The 18,027-nt window shown below is 41.4% G+C and overlaps 1 protein-coding gene and 1 pseudogene across 5 annotated transcripts in view; both read left to right on the top strand.

Moving 5' to 3' along the window:
• Nucleotides 1-18,027, top strand: part of ARHGAP17 (Rho GTPase activating protein 17) — an 88,559-nt gene that overhangs the window by 17,080 nt on the left and 53,452 nt on the right. The window lies entirely within an intron of this gene.
• LOC118990463 (uncharacterized) lies at nucleotides 10,250-10,402 on the top strand (annotated as a pseudogene).

Genomic DNA, 18,027 nt, shown 5'->3' with positions numbered 1-18,027 from the left:
TTTTTATTTTCCAGAATATAAGAACCCCCCTTCCCTCAGTTTACATCATCAGGAATAGCACTAATAAAACAAAGAAGAGTCATTTACCAGGTCATTACAGAGTCAGAGGAGGATTCTTCCCTCTTGTTCCAGATCTCCTGTCCATGAACGTGAATACATTATGTCAGTGATTTTCAATCAGCATGTCACAGAATTTTTGAAACATGCAGTACCTTACTGTTTTATCAGGAGCACTGCACTGCCCCTTAGATTTGCAACTAAAAAAATTGACAATAGCCAACACAGCAGTAGCCATGGGTGTGAATGCATTAAAATTATACCTATTTTTTTAGGCAACAAAACAAATGTATTTTTGGTGTGTGTGCCACAGAATTTTAGTAATTACTGTGTGTGTGCTGTGAAATGAAAAAGGTTGAAAATCTCTGCATTAACGACTGCCACCTTTGTGCCTTTCTGGCAACCATAACATCCTTTCCATTAACCAGATGGTTCTGAACTGGGGGCAGTTTTGAAGCTCGCCCCCAACCACCACCATTTGATTTGGCAGTATATCCAGACATTTTTTGTTGTCATCACTGGGGTGACCAAAGTGTCGATACACAGTGCCAGGACTGAGAAGTAGTTAACTCTAAATTGCATAGCAGACTTGCAGCCCAGACTTTCTCTTTGTGTCCCAACACTTCAGAGACATAGCAGTTAATTGGAATGCTGAAACTTGGTTGTCTTCTTTATGTTAAACTACCTTAATACTTTACTAGAAAGTAGATAAAATGTCGAACTCTTTATTTTCCCTAGTCTGCCTGCACAGTGAAATTTAAGGTGTGACATCAAGAATGACACTTAGTGGGGAAAAAATGTCCACAGTTAGAATGTTTGAATGTTTGGGTCATCTTCCTGCTGCTCTCTGTCTGGTTATTTCCCAGGGACTTTGGTGCAGTCTCACTATGCTTTGACCAAGCTGCGGCAGCCCTGACCAATCAGAGTTGGCATGGGAAGTTAAGCTGTTTGCCACCCTTCCCTAAGAGATCTCCCCACCTGAAACTGGTTCAGTGTAGATGTCATATGCCTCTGTGTTTTCCCGTTCCCCTTCCACTCCCTACCACAATATTGCAGTGAGATCTTGAGGAGGTGAGGTTCCTTTCAACTTTGTGTCCCCCAAAATGTCTTCATTTTGCCTTTCTCTTTGAGGAATATTGTCATTTGATGTAGAATTGTGGGTTGGCTGTTTTTTCTTTCAGCACATTGAAGATCCATTTCCATTGTCATCTGGTCTTGTGTTTCTGATGACAAGTCAGCCATCATTAGTATTGTTCTCCCCTGTATGTGAAATACTCTTTCTGTTCATCTGTCTGCTTTCAATATTTTCTTTTCATGTTTGGTTCTTATCAGTTTGATATTGTATCCTCTTAGATGTGTGTGCTTTTGTGTGTTTGTCATACTTAGAGTTCTCAGCTTGGATCAGTGGGTTGATATTGTTCATTAACTTTGGAAACTTCTCAGCCATTGCTTTTTCAATATTTCTCCTGCCCAAGTTCTCTCTCTCTCTCCCCTTTTTGGCACTCTGATTACTTTACATGTATGATATTGACTGCTTGATAGTGTCCCATGAGTGCTGGAACCTTTGTTTCAGTTTTTTTTCTTTTTGTATTTTAGTCAGGATAATTTCTTTCAGTTCCCAAAACTCTGATGAAATCCCTCACCTACTCATGTATTCTGTCCACATTTTTCACTAGGGCTTTTGACATATTTTATTGTAGTTGTTTTAAAGTCCCTGCAAGATCATTTCAACATCTTGCCTATCTTTGGATCTAGTTCCACTGACTGCATTCTGTCTTGACAAGGCATCATATTTTCTGTTTTTTTTTTTTCTTGTGGTAAGATTTGATTGAATGTGAACTGTGTGTAGAAACTGAGTAGTATACTTCTTTTCTTCCAGTATGAGGACTCAAGTCATTCTATTCTGTCCTTGTGTGAATCTGGGCTTTGTTGTTACTTTTGACATGTTCAGTTCACCACTGGGTTTTAATTTCTTTGAGGTGGAATTAATTAAAACTTTCCTTTTTGCAGGTCTGTTTATCTCAGTTCTCTTGCCTTACCCCCAGATGACTTCTTTTTTTAAAGATTTTATTTATTTATTTTTAGAGAGAGGGGAAGGAAGGGAGAAAGAAAGGGAGAAAAACATCAATACATGGTTGCCTCTTGCTCACCCCTGACTAGGGACCTGGCCCTCAACCCAGGCATGTGCCCTGACTGGGCATTGAACCGGTGACCCTTTGTTTTGCAGGCGGGTGCCCAATCCACTGAGTCACGCCAGCCAGGGCTACTTCTTTTTTTAGATTGAATGAATATGGCTTTATTTTAACAAACAAACAAACAAACCTAGAGAGCAGAATGGAGGGAGAAAAAAACTATTTTCCTTTTCTCCATGGTTTTTATTTTTATTTATTTGTTATTATTGACCCTTATAGATATAGACTTCTTTTTTTTTTTTAAGATTTTGTTGATTTTTAGAGAGAGGGGAAGGGAGGGAGAAAGGGAGAGAAACATTGATGTATGAGAGATATACCCTCAACTCAGGTTTGTGCCCTGACTGGGAATTGAACTGCTGACCCTTTGGCTTGCAGGCCACACTTAATTCACTGAGCTACAACAGCCAGAGCTAGATGTAGAGTTCTTAATAGGACTTGTATGACTGCATCAAGAGACCTTGTCCTAGTCTCCTTGCCCTCCCTATGGTACAGGACCACTGCGTAATATGTACTTTAAGGCCCAGAGTCCTTCAGGGTTGCCCTCAATTCCTCTGCATTGCCCTCAGACTTCAGTAGACCTCATGTACCTGAGCTGGGGTGAGGGACAAGAATTATTCCTAAGGCATATTACTTTGTGTCCATTGTTATGCTCTCTCACCTTTGTCCTCACTACCTTAATGTCTCTTCTGCTAGCCAACACCCACACTTCTAACTCAACTCCTCTATTGGCTCTCAAAGGCCATCACCAGTTTCAGAAAACCTTTCTGGTATCCTGGATCTGCATTAGATGCCCTCCCATCATCTCTGTAACCTTTGGCAAGTTAATTAACTTCTTTGTGCCTAGGTTTCTTGTCTCTCAAAGGGATGTAATAATAGTATTGCTCTTAGCAAATAGTATTTGCTAGTATTGCTAATAGCGAATAGTATTTGCTCCTAGTTATCTTCAGGATTAAATGAGTCAGTATGCATAAAGGACCTGAACACAGAAGTTAACAGGATCTCTGGAGCAAAATTCCCCAGATTCAGATCCTAGCTGTGCAGCCCTGGGCAAGTCACTTAACTTCTTTGTGCCTCAGTTTTCTCATCTGTAACATGGTGATAATAATTCATAGCCCATGGAGTTACTGCTAACTTGAAAGGAATTTATTTTTTCAAAGCACCTGGGACAGTGCCAAGCACATGGTATGAGCTCAGCAAATGTTAGCTATGATGCTGATGATGCCAGCCCACTCCTCAGAGGGCCCTGTGCCCCTCCTGCTGGAGCTCTCACTGCATTAGAGAAGAATCCCTCATTTCCCTCCACAGTCCTTGAGCTCTGTCAGAGCAGGGCCATATCTCTTACTTATGGTGGTTCATGGAAGGGAACCCCGTAAATATTTTCTCAGTGACTAACTGAATGAAAAGATTAGTCGTGTAGTCTGCACGAAAGCAGCCTGTGGTTGAATTCAGGGACAGACTGCATAGCTGCATTCAGTTATTTCATTATTCTGAATTCCTTTTGAGTAAAAGCCTCATTTAAAAAGGGGTAATTTTCTGTTTTGAATCATCTGCAGTGTCCTTTCATCCATTGAGCTATGGTGTTGGAACACCCCTTTCTTTAACCTTCAGCAAAGGGCAAGTGAAGACTTATGGTGTTCTTCACCCAGAATTTACCCATCACCTCTTAACAGCCTTACCCCAGTTTCCCACGTGAATATTTTTTCTCTTCATTTTGTGCACCACACTAATTATGGAACTGTCTACGCTACATCTCTGATGTGTATTCCTTATAGAAACCAAGGGTCCACACTTCCCAATTTCTCAGCATTATATGCTTTTTAAGAATTGGTAATATTTCTTAGGTTGTTTATAGAGATACAGTTCTACACTTGCAAGCACAGCTTTGAAGGTTTCAATATTCTCATTTATTCTTTTATTGTGGTCTTTTAAAAGTAGCATGAGATTGTTGATGCAAATATAAAGGGAGGTGCAGAAAGGTCGAGAATCATATTTTAGATCATTACGGTTAGTTTGTGGTGGAGCTAGGGCCAGCATCTGGTGTGAAAAGTAATTAATTAAGAGAGACTCAACCTTGGGCATTGCTCTTGAAATCCCTCTCATTCTGAGGGTCCAAAGGCTTTGTGTGTAATTCATTTAATGGGTGCCTACCTCAGTTTCCATACCCATGAAACAGGGATAATAAGAATTGCCCCACACACTTCCGGCCAAGATGGAGGCATAGGTGGAAACACTGTGCCTCCTCACACAACCAAAATTGAGGACAGCAAAGGTTTAGAAACAAAAACACAACCAAAACAGACAGAAAATTGAACTGTACAGAAGTCCGACAACTATTCAACCAGACCAGTAAGAGGGGCCGGTGGAGAGGGGTTGCAGCAGGAAAAGGCAGTAGCTGCCAGACACAGGAGTGCAGACAGCGTGGGGCTAGCAGACCCTGGGCTCAGGGAGGAAATAAGCAGAGCATGCAAGGCGGTTGGCTGACTGCGGTCACACATTCGAACGCAGATAAACCAGGCAAAAATGGGCAGTGAGACAGACCGTGCAACCCAGGACCCAGCAATGGGAAATAAAGCCTAAAAGCACCTATGGAAAAGGTGCTGGGAGAGACTCCCAGCCTCACAGGAGAGTTTGTTGGAGAGACCCACAGGGTCCTAGAATGTACACAAGCCCACCTACCCGGGAACCAGCACCAGTAGGGACCAATTTGCTTGGGGGAAGTGGCAGAGGGGACTGAAATCTGAGAGAGAGAGAGGAGCAAGGGTCATTGTTCCCTCTCTGACTCTGCCCCCACATACAGCATCACAACCCAGTGATTTGGGTTACCCCACCCTGGTGAACACCTAAGGCTCCGCGCCTCATAAATAACAGGCGCAACCTGACCAAAAATTATGGCTCAAGAAGAAGAACAGATCAAAGCCCCAGAGCCAGTACTTTTAAGCGACCAAGAGATAGCCAACCTATCAGATGCACAGTTCAAAATACTGGTGATTAGGATGCTCACAGAACTGGTTGATTTTGGTCGCAAATTATATGAAAAAATGAAGGCTACACTAAATGAAATGAAGGAAATGCACAGGGACCCAATAGTGAGGGGAAGAAAACTGGGACTCAAATCAATGGAGTGGACCAGAAAGAAAAAAGAAAGAGCCAAACACAAAAGAATGAAGAAACAAGAATTCAAAAAAAAAATGAGAGGCTTAGGAACCTCTAAGACATCTTTAAACATTCCAGCATCCAAACTATAGGGGTACCAGAAGGGGAAGAGGAAGAGCAACAAGTGGAAAATGTATTTGGAAATAATAAAGGAGAACTTCCCCAGTCTGGCAAAGGAAATAGACTTCCAGGAAATCGAGGAAGCTCAGGGAGTCCCAAAGAAGTTGGACCCATAGAAGAACACACCAAGGCACATCATAATTACATTAGCCAAGATAAAAATGAAGGAGAGAATCCTAGAAGCAGCAAGAGATATGGGGACAGTCACCTACAAAGGACTTCCCATCAGACAGTCAGCTGATTTCTCAAAAGAGACCTTACAGGCAAGAAGGGGCTGGAAAGAAGTATTCCAAGTCATGAAATCCAAAGACCTACAGCCAAGATTGCTCTATCCAGCAAAGCTTTCATTTAGAATGGAAGGACAGATAAAGTGCATCATCACAAAGCCCTTATTATATGAAATATTGAAGGGACTTATCTAAGAAGATAAAAAACGTGTATAGTAAAAATGACAGCAAACTCACAGTTATTAACAACCACACCTGAAACAAAAGCAAACTAAGAGGACAGCTAGACCAGGAGCGGAGCCACAGAAATGGAGATCACATGTAAGGTTAGTGACAGGGGAATGGGACGAGGAGGGGTGGGGAGAAGGTACAGAGAATAAGTAGCATAGATGGTGGGGAGAAAATAGACGGGGAGAAGGGCAAGAATAGTGTGGGAAATGTAGAAGCTAAAGAACTTATGACACATGGACATTAACTAAAGGGAGGAATATGGGGGAAGGAGGTGTGCAGGGTGGAGGGGAGTGAAGGGGGGAAATGGGACAACTGTAATGGCATAATTAATAAAATATATTATAAAAAGTAAATAAAATTGGGGGGGGAATTGTTCTGTAAGAGTACATATAGTAAAAAAGAAAAGAATATACAAATGCAAAGTAGTACTTAAATTTCTTTTCAATGTCGTGTTGGAAATTTGGTTATTAAGTCCGTTATGATTCATGAATTCCAGTTTTTATGATTTATCTTTTGACCAAAGAGAGCTTCTTATTTTAGAATTTTTAAAAACTTTATGAAGTATTTTTTAAGTTGGTAGTTTATAGCCAGTGATTCTGCCACACTCTTTCTGTTAAAACAGCAGCGTGTCATTATTGACCAGGATCTGACAGTTTGGGTTACGGTCTGTATTCTTGCCTGTACCCTGAATAACTGCAGAGGCCCTCCAGGTGTTCTCCCTGTCTCTGTCCTATACTCTGCTGCCAGAACTGTCATTCTGAAGTTGAAATCTGAGTTTCAGATTTGCCACTCCATTGTCAAGAGACCATCAGGGGCTCCCCTGTTGCTCCCTAATCCGTAGCACACAAAGCCTTTCTTCTCAGCCAGGTCCCACACTCCCTGTTTAGTGCTCCAGTGCAGGGCCTTCTCCAGATCTCCTCTTCTGTGCTCTTTGTGTGTGTCTGTCTTATCTAAGATCTGCTTGGACTGCTTCTCTGTGAAGCTCTTCCTGGCCACTCTTGTCTGTGCTCCCAGAATTCTGAAGAAGTGATTGTTTATATTCTTGCCTTTCCCATCAGCTCTCCAAGGGTGGGACAGTGGCTCATTTCTCTCCTTTTCTTCTTCCTCAATTCTTGAGATTCAGTGACGGCTCCATGAGTACTGGCTGAATGGATGAAGATCTAAATATATTGTAGCAGGTCCATCCTAAGCTGGTTTCTAGGTAACGGTTCTTTGGCCCCTCTGTGAATGAACATTGCATCTGAGAGCCACCAGCACTGGCCTTTTTACAGCCTTATCACCAGCATAGCACAGCCACTTAAGATGTTGATCCATTGATGAAGGGTTTTGCCAACTCACCACATACTCGGTTTCTGAGTTTCTGTGTATAAGTGCGCCTATGTCCTCCTTGGTGTCCTCCAACCCACACTGTGTTTTCACAACCTGCACTTTGTTTTAAGTGAGCTGCCTGCCCTGCTCTGGCTATGCACTTGGCACAGCCTCTCATCTTTGTGTGGCCTGTGCTCCACCAAAACTTCGTCCAGAAGAGGCTACCACTGCTTGAATAACTGCAGGGAAGCCGTTCAGAGATAACACTTGCTGCCTGGAATTTATCTGAAGGTGGTTATTTGTTGTCATTCTCATAATAGCTGATGCTCCATGAACTCTCACTAGGTGCCGGGGACCATGTTTAATGAGATAAATAACATAAACGGGGTAAATGAGATAATGGTTGTTTCTGGATAGCCACTGTGGTGGTGGTATTATCATTACTCCTATTTTACAGTTAGGGCTGTTCCATTTGATGGTGGAGGAATCACAGCTGTAGTTTTTACCAGGCGGCAACACTGGGGTTCAGAGTCAGGTCTCTCTAACTGCAGAGCCACAACTCTTAGCCCTACCACATACTGTCTTCTTATTCTTTTCCAAAAATGAAACTTAGGATCTGCAATCTGTCAGCTTCTGATTACTCAGCTTACTCTGCCTACGAAGGCAAGACAATAAAGCCAACTGTGAATCACACAAGACCACATCCTAGGCAGTCTTGGCTTAGAGAAAGGGCATTTATGGCTTATTCTGTTTCTACCCTGTCTTGGTAGTTACCCTGCTACCCAGCAGCTATCAGCACTAGGACCCTTCCAGTGTAGGGGTTCCCAGTAGGGGCTGCACTTTGGAATGGCACAGGGGGCTTTTATAACAAGCCAGGCCTCCTACTCCCAAAGGTTTTGATTCTGTCATTCTGGGTGGGAGTCCAGGTACTATTCCTTTTTTAAAAAGAAAACAGATTTTTATGTATGTATGTATTTACTTATTTATTTATTTAAGAGAGGGAGGGAGAAAGAGGAGGGAAACACCAGTGTGTGGTTGCCTCTAGCATGCCCCCTACTGGGGACCTGACCTGGTCCTCAACCCAAGCATGTTCCCTAACTGGGAATCCAACCTGTAACCCTTTGGTTTGCAGGCCAGCACTCAGTCCACTGAGCTACACCTGCCAGGTGTATCCTTTTTTTAAACAACTTTTTTGAGATACACTTTATCATAAAATTCACTGATTTTAAATGCTCATTTCAGTAATTTTAGTAAATTTGCAGACTTGTGTAGCCATCACCACAGTCCAATTTTAGAATTGTTTCATTGCTCCAATAAGATCTGTAGTTAATTCCCATTCCCATCCTTACACTCTGCTAGCCACAAGTCTGATTTCTGACTTTATAGACTTGCTTTTCCTGGCTATTTCATATGAATGGAATCATCTGTGTTATTCTTAAAGCCCCCCAGCACTGTCATATGTAGCCCCCTACATTGTGGCTGAGAAACAGTGATATCTCCTACATTTTTTTTTTTGCTACTGTTCTCTGGGTTTGGAGTGACTCCTGCTGGGGCTGTCTTTTAGATAAGCTGTAAGTGAAATGGGTCTTTATAAGCCGGGCTGAGAACTTAATGATCATTTATAGTCTGCTTTCTATGGGAACGTGCTTTTTAAAGTCCAAATGTGCTGACTTAGGAAGAAGCATTTGGAAGAGAGCCTGCACAACCTGTCCTGAGCTGCAAAGTGCCTCCCTGCCAGTGGCCATAGCACTGAGTCAGATAGGAACCCCCACGCTGTGTGGTCTTGGCCTTTGCACTTCACAGTAGATTTTCTGTGGGGTTTTGTGGCTCCTGGCCTCTTGCACTGACTGCCAGGGCAGCAAACTGACCTCCCACCTGCCAGGTCCTCCTAGGTCTCAGCTCCACATGCCATTGTCCTTGTTGTGACATTTTGCAAAATAATTCTCACATAAATTTGCCTGCTTAAATAAATTTTGAAATCTCAAGCTCAGCGGTTTCCAGGTCTAAGCAATCACTGAACGTGACTAGAGCAGGCTGGGGGGTGGCGGGGAGACACATGGAAGTCCTTGAGTGACCATTGAGGGGAGTTACACAGTGCGCTGGTGGCCTCGAAGTCCCTTTCTGACTTTGCCATCAGCAGGAATCGCTGGTGGAGCTTTGAGACTTAGCATGTGGTTTCTTCAGGGCTAGCAAACAGGTTCTATTTCATGTGCTGGGGGAAAGCCAGCCGACCGGCCGATGAGAAAGCTGCAGAGATGAGCTTACACGTGTGGGAAAATGATCAGCTTGGGTCCATTTATTCTAAAATGTAACATTCATATTTGTCATTGATTGGAATCAAATAATATTATGGAAACTCAGTTAAGATTGATAACAGTTTTGTTGTTATTGTTTAAAGTAAAAAATAATTATTAGCTGTAAATATGTGGGCAAATAATTTCCCCCATCATTGGGGGAAATTATTCAGAGTAGAGAACTTTAGATATTTTTTGCCCATATTATTACCAAAATACTTTCTATTAGATCATTTTCTCCTCTGATAAATACCCTATGTTTTCAGTATTATGCATGGGGATAATTTTTTTCTTTTCCCATACTATTTCATTGGAGTAGTGTAAACTCCTTTATGACTTTTAATACTTCTTTGTGGAATGAGTAACAAATAGTATATTTATAAAGTGTCACAGGATCCTTTATTCTTAAAATCCAATTATGTGGATTTCAGATTCCTTCCCAGAAATGTAAGACAGCTAATCTAATGAGCTAAAACAGGAAAAATTTACCCCGGTTCTCTATGAAATCAAACATGTGCCTCCACACTGGGCACCAAGACTGGTGGGTTTTAAAAGTGCCTGTGACAGGAGATGACAGTGCTGCGTGAAGTCCGGCTCCCGGCACAAGGAAGTGCACCACTTCGACGTAGCTCTGGCCACTGTTGTTTCACTGTGCATACAGGTTTGTATCTTTTCTCAGCCTTTGGCTAAGATCAAGTGTAGTGTCTGTTCTTACCAGTCTAACAAATTCCTCTGCAGGCAGTGACCATGTGGTGTTGTTGCCCTCTGGACACACTGAGGTTTCTCAGTAGATTGGTCAGAGTATATCTTACTACTCATCAAGATGCACCTAGATATTTTGAGGTAACCAGAATTTAAAATCAGTTTTTTAAACCTTGTCTCCATGCTCCACCTCTTTTCTTGTTTAAACTGGTGTAGCAAAGTGAATATGTAAGTAAATAAAACAACAGAACTATGATCTATGCATTTGTAACCCCTAACACACAGTGCTGGGATCTTGGGAGTGATGGGGAGCCATCCATGTATGTTTGACATTAGTATTGTCCCCATGTTTGCTCTCCTGGGTGGAGAATAGCTGTGAGGATTGAAAAGGAGCAGTTTGGTGGGGTCTTGAAAAGCCAGCTCCTCTCAACTTCTGAAACACAGGTTGGGACAGCACAGAAACCCCCTTTCAACATCATAAGAATTTGGAAGTGATTAAAAAGGATTGGCATTTATTTCATGGGAGATCGTAATCCACTTGTACCTAGGTCAGGGGTCAACACACTCTGGCCAATGGGCCAAATCTGGCTGCAGTGGCTCAGAATGGTTTTTTGCATTTTTAAATGGTTGGAAAAATCGAAAGAAGAGTATTTTGTGATGTATGACAATTGTGTGGGTTCAGATTTCAGTGCTCATAAATAAAGTTTTTGGGGCACAGCAGGTTCATTTACTTGTCGTCTGTGGCCACTCATTCTCCACCAGCAGAGCCGAGCGGTGCGGCGGGGACCACGTGGGCAGTGAGCCTGGGATGTTTGTAATTTGGTCTTTCCAGAACAGATTTGCTAACACCTGACATAGACAGCTGTATTTGTTAGATCTTGTCCTGAAATCTGTTTATAAGTAGGGATGAGACAGAAAACAATTGTTCTAATGTGTTAGCATTTGGGAGGCACATGGTTAGGTATAAGTGGGTAGGTAAAAGTGGGTAAGTGGAGGAGAGACCTAATTTCTGATTTCTGTCACCAACATCACCAGTGCCAGGCTGTGCCTCCACATTTGGACTCTGTTGTCAGAGTCAGCTACCCCCGTTAATTTTGGCAGCAGCTTGTTGCATGTGAGGCAGAATGTCTAGCAAGAGAAAATATACTTCCACAGCAGCCTTGCATACCAGGCCTACGAGCATGGTTTGCACCGTACCCGTGAAAATCACTGGTGCAGACCTGGGAAAGGCAGCCTTTTCTTGTAAATGGCCAGATTGTAAATATTTTGAGCTCTGCATGCCATATGGTTTGTCATGGCAATTCACCGCTGAGGTTGTCCTGTGAAAGTAGCCATAGACAGTACATAAACCAATCAACTTGTCTGTGCTCCAATAAAACTATTTGTGCACACTGAAGTTTGAATTTCATACACCATAATTTTCTGTGTCAAAATATTTATTCCTCTTGATTTTTTTCAACCATTTCAAAATAAAAACTACTGTTCACTGTCAGCCATACAAAAATGGGTGGTGAGCTGGATTTGACCTGCAGGCCTGGTAATATGGTTTACTTTTTGTGTGTTTTGGATTGAAACAGATTAATTTTGGAAAGCAATATCTCATTTTAATTTTAGTCATTGTAGATTTTACTGTGGAACACAATTCTACATATATATGACTGCTTTCCCTGCCCAGTGTTCTAGAACCTTTTTCTTGCTACATGTTTTGAAATCTAGAATATTTTTTTCAAGCCCTTCTCTATCATCGTGACAGCCGTTTACTTTTTTATTTGTTGAATGTATATTAAGCACCGACAGTGTGGCAGGCAGTTGCTAAGCTGAGGTGCTGGGGGCGGAATGATGGCTGAGGTAGACGTGGCCTCTGTGCCCTTGAACCTCTCTGGCTAGTGGGGAGGAGGTCACCGATGCTCTGCTAGGAAGCATGCAGAAGGTGTGGACTCGAGCATTTATTTCCTTAGCCCCCAGAATCCATACTTTATGAAAATGTGCGTGCCCTAAATGCACAGTCAGTACCCTGAGAAGCAAAATGGTGGTCCACAATAATGGTGTTTGCATTTTAGTGTAGTGGTGGCAAAAACTCCTCTAGAAATTAGTCTAAGTTAGATAAGGAAATTGTCAGGCCAGCCAGTTTGAAATGTTCCTTTGACCCTGTCTCCTAGTTTAAGCATTTTCTGATTCACTGCTTCAGATTGGGAATGTTTGTGTTTTCTCCTGGCCAGATGAATGGGCTGAGAGGTACATCCTGTTAATCATGACTTCAAGGTTGGACATTACTACAACTAATGCAGAGACGGGTGAATATATCAAGGCCAGCACAGCACTGCTGCTTAGGCTTTGGGAATTAATTATGAGGGATAAATCTTATGCTTCACCAAAGAGTGATAAATACATGAAAATTACTTGACATAAGCCTTGGTTGAATGACTAGTGAAACTGCAGTGACTTGCATAGGAAAAAACAAACCCCAGGGTGAAATGGCAAGCGGAAGTGCCTTCCTGCTTGTATTGTTTTTCCAGTTACAGACAGGAAGCATTCAAGTGGAGTGTTGCCAAGCACAGAACACTGGACACAAAGAAGGCTCTGACAAAGCAGAATAAAAAGCTTGTATACAAAATGTTTAGGTCTGTGAGTGAAATGTCTGATTTAAAACCTATGTACCAAGCATTATTTTGATTATTGGGTAACTTTGTCCACTGCTTTATTTTTTTTGTCGGCAGGTGCAAATTCAGTATATTGCTCTCTCCTTTATTGATGAATTTAAAAAGCTGATCGAAGACAATACATCTCAGTAAAAACCAGGTTTCTTTGGCTAATATACTGTAAATGTCTTTTGAATGAGTACCTGGGCCAGTATTCTGAATAATGGGGGGATTTTCCTTAGGTAAGAATTCCACATCTCTGGTAAAGATGAACAGACACTCCAAAACAGTTCAGCATAAAAGGGCTGAGCCTTCGACCATGACAATGATGAGGGGGATCAGATCTTTGGACCACATATTGGGGGAGTTGGAGATGGTGATGTTTCCCTAAAATAAGGTGGAGTTGGACAGGCCAGTGGGGAAATCTTAGTAGTGGGGAGCCACCCTGATTTGTATATTACATTCTGGAATTATAATATGTCACTTAAAAGTAATCTTTCCTGGCCCTGGCTGGTGTAGCTCAGTGGATTGAGTGGGGGCCTGTGAACCAAAGGATTGCAGTTCGATTCCCAGTCAGGGCGCATGTCTGGCTTGCAGGCCAGTTCCCAGCAGGGGACACATGAGAGGCAACCGTACATTGATATTTCTCTCCCTCTCCTTCCCTTCCCTTCTAAAGGTAAATAAATAAAATTTTTAAAAAAGTAATCTTTCCCAGATGTCCCATTCTTCTTGGATTAGAACAATTAGTATTGTTAAAATGTCCATACTGCTCAAAGTGATCTATGGTTTGATACAGTCCTTATGTTGAACTCCAGTGGCATTTTTCACATAAATTGAAAAACGATCTTAAAATTCATATGGAAACACAAAAAACACTGAATAGCCAAAGCGGTCCTGGGTAAGAAGAACAAGGCATCGCTTTCTCATTTCAAACTATATAAGGAAGGTGTAGTAATCAAAACAGTATAGTATTGGCATAAAAATAGACACATAGATCAGTAGAACAGAATAGAGAGCCCAGAAATAAACCCATACCTATATGGTCAACTAGCCTTTGACAAGGGCACCAAGAACTCAGTAGGGAAGGATAGATTCTTTAAAGTGCTGCTGGGAAAAATGGATATCCTCAGGCAAGAGAATATAAATGAGCTCCTGCATTATACCACTCACAAAAATTAACTCAAAATGGATTAAAGAGTAAAATGTAAGACCTGAAACAAAAAAACTTCTGGGAGAAAATAGGGAAAAAGCTTTTTGAAATTGGTGTTAGCAGTAATTTAATTGATACGACACCAAAAGCACTAGCAACCAAATAAATAAACAGGTGAAACCACATCAAACTAAAACGCTTTAGCACAGCTAAGGAGACAGTCAACAAAATGAAGAGGAAGCTTGTAGAATGGGAGAGAGTATTTGTAGACATATCTCTGATAAGGGGCTAATATTAAAAAGATACAAGGAACTCATACAAAGCAATAGCAAACAAAGAAAACAACCCAAGTAACCTGACTGAAAAATGGGCAAAGGACCTAAGTATGGTCATGTGTTGTTAAATAGCAGGATATAGTCTGAGAATTTTTCATCATGCAGCATCATGGAGTACACTTAGATTAAGTGAGATGGCATAGCCTACTGCATACCTAGCCTGTATGGAGCATGTTACTGTATGAATACTGTAGGAAATTGTAACATACTAGTAAGTATTTGTATGTTTGAAAATATCTACACAGAGGAAAGCTATAGTAAAAATGCAGTATGAAACATAAAATATGATACACTTGTATAGGGCACTTACTACCAATGGCATTTGCAGGAATGGGTCACTTCTTTATATCCTTATTCTAGAAGCTATTTTCTGTTTCTGGGGAGAAGCTTAACGTTCAGAAACAGTTTATTAATCAACCTTTTCCTCAACTTTTTTTTTTTTTTACTTTTTAAAGTTTTTTATTAAAAGCCAAGACACAAGCACATTAGCTTAGGCCTTTATAGGGTTGGGATCACTGATATCACTATCTTACACCATCACATCTTGCCCACTCGACACTCTTCGGTGGTAATAAGATGCATGGAGAGCTGCCTTCTTCTACGATAACAACACCTCTTCTGGAACACCTCCAGAAGGACCTGCCTGAGCCTCTTTGTAAGGAGGTGTCACTCTTTTCAGAAATAGGTCCATTGTGGTTTGCTTGGTTTGTTGCTTTTGTTTCCAACGTACATTTCCTTGTTAAAAGGTAATGTGCCATGAACTTTCCTCTCTGTTAATAAAAACCTTTCAAAGTTGGGATCCATGTTTTTAAAACATTTTAAAAAGCTTGTTGAGGTCTGCAAAAGCTTCTGCTAAACATTTCACCATGAATTTTCTTGGGGATTCCTTTTCTTCTACTATTTCCTTTTCTCTTGCCTCTTCTTCACCTGTGTTCCTGTTCAGTCCAACAACTCCTCATCGGTCAGTTCCTCACAAAGCAACTCTGGGACTGCTCTCCTGTGTCACCCGCATCCACATGCAGGTTTTAGTTGTTTGCCATCTCGACCACAGCCTTGTTGAGTTTCGCAGTCTTCATGCCACTACATGAAGGCCACAGCATCACGATGGTACAACATCACTAGGCAGTGGTAATTTTTTGGCTTCATTATAATCTTATGGGACATGACTGTAGACATTTTTCTAAAGAAGGTATACAAATGGCTAACAGGTATATGAAAAACCACAATGAGATTTCATTTCATACCTGTTTAGGATGTCTGTTATCAAAAAGACAAGAGATAATAAATGTTGGTGAGAATATGGAGAAATTAGAACATTATTACACTGTTGGTGTAAATTGGTACAACCATTATGGAAAATAGTATGGAGGTTCCACAAGAAATTAAAAAATAGAATTGCCTTATGATCCAGCAGTCCCAGTTTTGGGTATATATCCAAAGGAAATAAAATCAGTACGTCAAAGAGATCTGACTCCTGTGTTCATTGCAGCATTATTCACAGTGTAGCCAGGATATGAAAATGACCTACCATGGTATGAATGGATGAAGAGGTAATACACACACACACACACATTAGAGTATGACTCAGCCTTAAGAAAGAAGGAAATGCTGCCATTTGCAACAACATGGATGAACTTGGAGGACATTATACTAAGTGAAATAAGCCAGACACAGATAAAAACTGTCTGATCTCATTTATATGTGGATTCTTAAAAAAAAAAAATTGAACTCATAGAAACAGAGTACAGTGATAGTTGCCAGGGGCAGGGGAGTGGGGGAAATGGGAAGATGTTGGTCAAAGAATACAAGCCTTGGCCTGGCTGGTGTAGCTCAGTGGATTGAGCTCAGGCCTGTGAACCAGATGATCGCGGTTCGATTCCCAGTCAGGACACATGCCTGGGTTGCAGGCCAGTTCCCAGTAGGGGCCAGTTCCCAGCAGGGGATTCACGAGAAGCAACCATACATTGATGTTTCTCTTCCTCTCTCCTCCCCTTCCCCTCTAAAAATAAATACATAAAAATATTTTTTTAAAAAGAATACAAGCCTTAGTTATATATGAACAGTATGTTCACATTTTCACATATTTCATATATTTTTCACTTCCATCAGGTAAAAGGCCTCTACATTTTTTAAAAATTTATTTTATTGTTGTTCAAGTACAGTTGTCTGCATTAGCCCCCACCCCCCCCACCCCCGTGGTTTTGTCCATGTGTCCTTTATAGTTATTCCTGAAAACCGTTCTCTTCTCCCCCCATTATCCCTTCCCACCTCCTCTCTGATTACTGTCAGATTGTTCTTAATTTCAGTGTCTCTGGTTATATTTTGCTTGCTTGTTTGTTTTGTTAATTAGGTTCTATTTAAAGGTGAGATCATATGGTATTTGTCCCACACCACCTGGCTTATTTCACTTGGCATAATGATCTTCAGTTCCACCCATGCTGTCTCAAATGGTAGGAGTTACTTCTTTCTTTCTGCTGCGTAGTATTCCATCGTGTAAATGTACCATAGTTTTTTTATCCATTCATTGACCAATGGGCACTTAGGTTGCTTCCAGCACTTGGCTACTGTAAATTGTGCTGCTGGGAACATTGGGGTGCACAGGTTCTTTTGAACTGCTGTTTCAGGGTTCTTAGGATATAGTCCCAGCAGTCGAATTGCTGGGTCAAAAAGCAGTTAGTTACATTTTTAATTTTCTGAGGAAATTCCATACTGTTTCCTGCAGTGATTGCACCAGTCTGCATTTCCACCAACAGTGCACTAGGGTTCCCTTTTCTCCACATCCTCTCCAACACTTGTTTGTTGATTTGTTTATGATGGCCGTTGTCACTGGTGTGAGTGGTATTTCATTGTGGTTTTAATTTGCATCTCCCTGATGCTCGGCTAGTGAAGCTGAGCATCTTTTAATATGTCTCTGGGTCCTCTATATGTCCTCCTTGGAGAAGTGTCTATTCAAGTCTTTTGCCCATTTTTTAAAAATATTTTATTTATTTATCTTTAGAGGGGAAGGGAAGGAGAGAGGGAGAGAAACATCAATGTATGGTTGCCTTTCATGCGTCCCCTGCTGGGAGTTGGCCTGCAGGGAACTGGCCTGCAACCCAGGCATGTGCCCTGACTGGGAATCGAACCTCGATCGTCTGGTTCGCAGGTCCGCACTCAATCCACTGAGCTACACCAGCCAGGCTGCCCATTTTTTAATTGGGTTGTTTGTCTTCCTGGAATGGGGTCATGTGAGTTCTTTATATGTTTTTGAGATCAAACCCTTGTCTGAGGTATCATTAGCAAATATTTTTTCCCATATAGTTGGTTCTCTTTTCATTTTAATGCTATTTTATTTAGCCATGCAGACACTTATTGATGAGATCCCATTTGTTTATTCTTTCCTTTATGTTCCTTGTTCTAGGGGACGTATTGGTGAAAATGTTGCTGCATGGAATGTCTGAAATCTGCCTGCCTATGTTCTCCTCTAGGACTTTTGTGGTGTCATGGCTTATATTTAAATCTTTTATCCACCTTGAATTTATTTTTGTATATGGTGTAAGTTGGTGATTGAGTTTCCTTTTTTTGCATGTCGCTGTCCAGTTCTCCCAGCACCATTTGTTTAAAAGGATATTTTTTCTCC

Source organism: Sturnira hondurensis, unplaced genomic scaffold (assembly GCF_014824575.4).
Source record: "Sturnira hondurensis isolate 20B ecotype Veracruz unplaced genomic scaffold, ASM1482457v3 Scaffold0007036, whole genome shotgun sequence".
Lineage (NCBI taxonomy): Eukaryota > Metazoa > Chordata > Mammalia > Chiroptera > Phyllostomidae > Sturnira > Sturnira hondurensis.
This window is presented reverse-complemented; position numbering and strand designations above follow the sequence as displayed.